We start from the raw sequence: 6,358 nt of genomic DNA on the forward strand, positions 1-6,358 counted from the left end.
GTTGTGCTAACTGTGGGGAAGCTCATGCGGACGGCTCTTGCGGTAAGGATGCTGAAAAGTGTCTCTACTGTAAGGAGGGTCCGCATGACCTCTCTGACTGTCCCGCTTACAAACTGCGAGGAGATCGGATGAAGCGTTCCCTGAAGGAACACTCCAAGCGTTCCTTTGCCGAGATGGTTAAGAGTGCCACCCCTCCTAAACATGCAACGAATCCATATGCCTGCTTGTCAACTGACGAGAGCGATTCTGACGACCCTTTGGAAGGTCCATCTTCAGCGGTCCCTCATAGCTGTAGGAAAAGAATGAATAAATCTTCTCATAAGCTACCTAGTAAGGGTTCGAAGGTGTCTTCCGAAGGGCTTCGAAAAGTTACAGCTAACGGGAATCGGGAAAAATCACCGAAGCAAAAAGCTCCTGGTCTCGGAAAACTCAATTCCGAGATGGAATTCCCACCGCTTCCAGGGACTAAAAAATCCCCAAGCGTCCCTGAAAATCCACCAGAGAACCAACTAGGTGCTGGACTTATAAAGTTCTCTGATGTTGTGGACTGGATTTTTACAACTTTCAATATTTCAGACCCTCTTAGAAGCATTTTAATTGCTTTCATGCCAACAGTAAAAACATATTTGAAGCAGTTGACTGCAAATTGGCCCCTTCTTTCAGCGATTGTATCTTTCGATGGCTAAATCATCCACCGAGGTCACGGATCTAATCACTGTTTTACAGTGGAATTGCAGAAGTATTATCCCAAAAATAGATTCATTTAAATTTCTAGTAAACAATCTGAAATGTGACGCATTTGCATTGTGCGAAACTTGGCTAACTTCTGAAATACCCTTAAACTTTCACGATTTTAACATTATTCGTCTGGATCGAGATAATCCCTATGGAGGAGTACTTTTGGGGATCAAAAAGTGCTATTCTTTCTATCGCATTAACCTCCCCTCGATACCAGGTATTGAAGTTGTCGCATGTCATGTTACAATCAAAGGTAAGGACCTTTGCATTGCTTCCATCTACATTCCCCCAAGAGCCTCGGTTGGGCATCGGTGGCTCAGTGATATCGTAGAGCTCCTTCCTGCACCGAAGTTGGTTTTAGGAGACTTTAACTCACACGGTACGGGATGGGGCTGTCTTCACGATGATAACAGATCAACTATGATCCATGATATCTGCGACAACTTCAATATGACAATCTTGAATACGGGAGAAATGACACGGATTCCTGCACCACCAGCAAGACCAAGTGCGCTGGATTTATCCCTTTGCTCGACATCGCTACGGTTGGATTGCACGTGGGAGGTAATTCCTGATCCCCACGGTAGCGATCATCTACCGATCGTAATATCAATCACCAGCGGCTCAAAACCATCGAAGACAATCAATGTTTCGTACGACCTCACACGAAATATTGATTGGAATAGCTATGCGACCTCGATATCTGAGAAACTTGAAAGAACTCAACAACTTCCTCCGGAGGAAGAGTACACGTTTTTGGCTGGCTTGATTCTCGACACCGCGACTCAAGCTCAGACGAAACGTGTACCCGGCGCGAAAACTAACATCCGTCCTCCCAACCCGTGGTGGGACAAAGAGTGCACAAATTTAAACGCGGAGAGAGCCTCCGCGTACAAAATATTCAGAAAAAATGGAACACCTGATAATTACCGGAATTACGCGGCGTTAGACGTTAAAATTAAAAACTTGATTAGAGCTAAGAAACGCGGTTACTGGCGTCGGTTTATAGACGGCTTAACGAAAGAAACATCTATGAGTACTCTTTGGAACACAGCCCGACGAATGCGCAATCATAACACCACGAATGAAAGCGAGGAATATTCCAACCGCTGGATATTCGATTTCGCTAAAAAAGTATGCCCAGACTCTGTTCCGGAACAGAAGATCACCCGCGCCGCGACACCAAATACAAACGAAACACCGTTTTCGATGGTAGAGCTCTCACTTGCACTCTTGTCATGTAACAATAAAGCCCCGGGATTAGACAGAATAAAATTCAACTTGTTGAAAAATCTGCCAGATCCCGCCAAAAGGCGCTTGTTGAGTTTATTCAATAAGTTCCTTGAGGACAACATTGTTCCACATGACTGGAGACAAGTGAAAGTGATCGCCATTCAAAAACCAGGAAAATCAGCCTCCGATCACAATTCGTATCGGCCGATTGCTATGCTTTCCTGTATCCGGAAATTGTTCGAAAAAATGATTCTCTTCCGTCTAGACAATTGGGTCGAAACTAATGGCTTACTTTCAGATACACAATTTGGTTTCCGCAGGGGTAAAGGAACGAACGATTGTCTTGCGTTGCTCTCAACAGAAATTCAAATGGCATTTGCTCGTAAAGAACAAATGGCGTCAGTTTTCCTAGACATTAAGGGGGCTTTTGACTCAGTTTCTATAAATATCCTATCTGAGAAGCTGCATCAGCATGGTCTTTCGCCAGTTTTGAACAACTTTTTACATAATCTATTGTCTGAGAAACATATGTATTTCGCGCATGGTGATTTGTCGACAATACGATTCAGTTACATGGGTCTTCCTCAGGGCTCATGCTTAAGCCCCCTTCTATACAATTTTTACGTAAACGACATCGATAAATGTATCAACACATCTTGCACGCTAAGACAACTTGCCGACGACAGCGTTGTGTCTATTATAGGACCCAAAGCTGGCGATCTGCAAGGGCCGTTACAAGATACTCTTGTCAACTTATCCACATGGGCTCTTCAAATGGGTATCGAATTCTCTACGGAGAAAACTGAGCTGGTTGTATTTTCGAGAAAGCGAGAACCAGCACAATTACAGCTTCAACTAGGGGGTGAAACCATAGCTCAGGTCTTCACATTTAAATATCTCGGGGTCTGGTTCGACTCCAAAGGCACCTGGGGATGTCACATTAGGTATCTGAAAAGAAAATGCCAACAAAGAATCAACTTTCTTCGTACAATAACCGGGTCGTGGTGGGTTGCCCATCCAGGAGACCTGATCAGGCTGTACCAAACAACGATATTGTCCGTGATGGAGTACGGATGCTTTTGCTTCCGATCCGCGGCGAACACTCATTTCATCATGCTGGAAAGAATTCAGTATCGTTGTTTGCGTATTGCCTTGGGTTGCATGCAATCGACTCATACGATGAGCCTCGAAGTGCTGGCGGGTGTTCTCCCATTGAAAAACCGGTTCTGGGATCTCTCATATCGTTTGCTCATTCGATGCGACATTTTGAATCCTCTGGTGATTGAAAATTTCGAAAGGTTAGTTGAGCTTAATTCTCAATACCGTTTTATGTCCTTGTATTTTGATTACATGGCTCAGAATATTAATCCTTCTTTGTTTGTTTCCAACCGTGCTCATTTCTTGGATACTTCTGATTCTACTGTGTTTTTCGACACATCCATGAGAGAAGAAATTCGTGGAATTCCGGCTCACGTGCGCCCTCAAGTGGCCCCAAATATTTTTTATAATAAATTTAGAACAGTCAACTGTGAAAAGGTGTTTTACACTGACGGATCAAACATCAACGAGTCCACAGGCTTCGGCATCTTCAATCAAAACATCACCGCTTCTTACAAACTCAGTGATCCGGCTTCAGTTTACGTCGCAGAATTAGCTGCTATTCAGTACACCCTCGAGATCATTGAAACGTTGCCCAAAGACCATTACTTCATTGTCACGGACAGTCTAAGCTCAATAGAAGCTCTCCGGGCAATGAAGCCAGGAAAGTATCCCCCATATTTCCTGGGGAAAATACGGGAATATTTGAGTACTTTATCTGAACGGTCTTATTTAATATCGTTAGTCTGGGTCCCTTCGCATTGTTCCATTCCGGGCAATGAAAAGGCAGACTCATTGGCTAAAGTGGGCGCATTAGAAGGTGATATTTATGAAAGACCAATCTGCTTCAATGAATTTTTCAGTATCTCTCGTCAGAAAACTCTCGAAAGTTGGCAAACTTCATGGAGCAATGACGAACTGGGACGATGGCTACACTCCATTATCCCTAAGGTATCGACGAAACCTTGGTTCAAGGGGATGAACGTGAGTCGTGATTTCATTCGCGTTATGTCACGACTCATGTCAAATCACTATACATTCAACGCACATCTCCGGCGTATCGGGATCGTGGAGAACGGGCTCTGCACCTGTGGCGACGGTTATCAGGACATCGAGCATGTCGTGTGGTCGTGCGTAGAGTATCGCGACGCCAGGTCGAAGCTACTGGAATCCCTCAGGGCCCGAGGTAGACCGCCTGAGGTTCCGGTTCGGGATGTGTTGGCGAGTCGGGATAGTTCATATATGCTTCTCATATACCAGTTTCTCAAACACATTAATATACAAGTGTAATCTGCTACATCTGGCTTAGAAAGTTCCTCCTATTTATCGACGTTGTTTCAACTGTGGCTAAGAATTATTTCTCAACTGCAGGTTCGACACTAACTTCCGCCGATTATTCCGATTCCTCATCTGTCCACCATCTTCATCGGAACTAACAAGATCTTTTTGCTGTCACTAACCTTCGCTTCCCCCCTCCCCGTCTCTTCACCATCTCGATGTCAACTAATTAGATCTCTGTCGTTTTAGTCATTTCATTCCCATATCCCCTTTTTACTCCGCTTTCCGCAATATTTACTTCGCTATATTTTTTTTTTCATTTTCTTTTGTAACAACACCATCATCGCCCACGGAAACTTATCAACAGCATGCGGGCCACCCGCCGGGTATTCGTAACCTGGGGGTGTTTCCCGCGGACCCACACGGACCGAAGAATGCGGCCAACATGAATATTCACCAACGCCATATGGAAGACTCTCATGAAATATTCAATTCACCGGCCGATCACCACATGAAGGCTGGATCTGCCAAAGTCAACCACTGCGACCCAAATATGACATTACTTAATGATACAACCCTAGTTTTAAGTTAGTCGTAAATTTTAAATTAGTAAAAGCCCTTGGCATCTTAGAGCTTAAGCAGTGTGCCTTAAACATTATATTCTTGAATAAAAAAAAAAATGACATGGCCTGAAACGGACATTTGGTATTTTGAATTACTTCTGAACGAAACTTACTCAACATTTTGCTAAGAGTTCCAGGGATGAATAAGCTTTTTATCGTAACATATTTTGCCACGACTTACTACGATGTAAACTCACTAATATCAAAACAAATATTCACAGAATTGTTAGGAAAAGAAATAGCTGCTTTAAATAAAGAATAAAATTAAATGGTACATGAATAAGTGTAATGTCAGTCGAAAAAACAAAACCGCTTACGTTCGGGACAGAAGAAACCAAGTACAGTATTGTGTAGTGAACAATAGAACGACCTCGAAATGAGTGTACCAAAACGAACAAAAGTGGGTCCCTTCGCATTGTTCCATTCCGGGCAATGAAAAGGCAGACTCATTGGCTAAGGTGGGCGCATTAGAAGGTGATATTTATGAAAGACCAATCTGCTTCAATGAATTTTTCAGTATCTCTCGTCAGAAAACTCTCGAAAGTTGGCAAACTTCATGGAGCAATGGCGAACTGGGACGATGGCTGCATTCCATTATCCCTAGGGTATCGACGAAACCTTGGTTCAGGGGGATGAATGTAAGTCGTGATTTTATTCGTGTGATGTCTCGGCTTATGTCAAACCATTACACATTCAACGCGCATCTCCGGCGTATTGGAATCGTGGAGAGCGGTCTCTGCGCTTGTGGTGACGGTTATCAGGACATCGAGCATGTCGTATGGACGTGTACGGAGTATCGTGACGCCAGGTCTTTATTAAAGGACTCCCTAAGGGCCCGAGGTAGACCACCTGAAGTTCCGGTCCGAGATGTGTTGGCTAGTCGGGATATCTCTTATATGCTTCTTATATACCAGTACCTCAAACACATTAATATCCAAGTGTAATCTGTTATACCTCGCTCAGAAAGTATAATCTCCATCTACAGGTTCGACACTAACATCCGCCCGATTCTCTCGATCACCGTCCCTGTCCACCATCTTCATTGGAACTAACAAGATCTTTTTTTGTCACTAACTTTTCGTTTCCCCTTTCCCCGTCTCTTCACCATCTCGATGGCAATTAATTAGATCTCTGTAGTTTTCAGACATTTTGTTTCCATACCCCCTATTTACCTCGGTTTCCACAATATTTACTTTTTTTTATTTTTTTATCTCTTCGTAACATCACCATCACCGCCTACGGTCCTACGCTCCAGTCGATGACCAGCATGCGGGCCACCCGCCGGGCCTTCGTAGCCTGGGGGTGTTTCCCGCGGACCCACACGAACCGAAAGGAAGCGGCCATCGATAGCACCATCTGGAATTCATGCAATATTCAATTCACCGACA

The sequence above is a fragment of the Malaya genurostris genome, chromosome 3 (genome assembly GCF_030247185.1).
Source record: "Malaya genurostris strain Urasoe2022 chromosome 3, Malgen_1.1, whole genome shotgun sequence".
NCBI classification, from domain to species: Eukaryota; Metazoa; Arthropoda; class Insecta; order Diptera; family Culicidae; genus Malaya; species Malaya genurostris.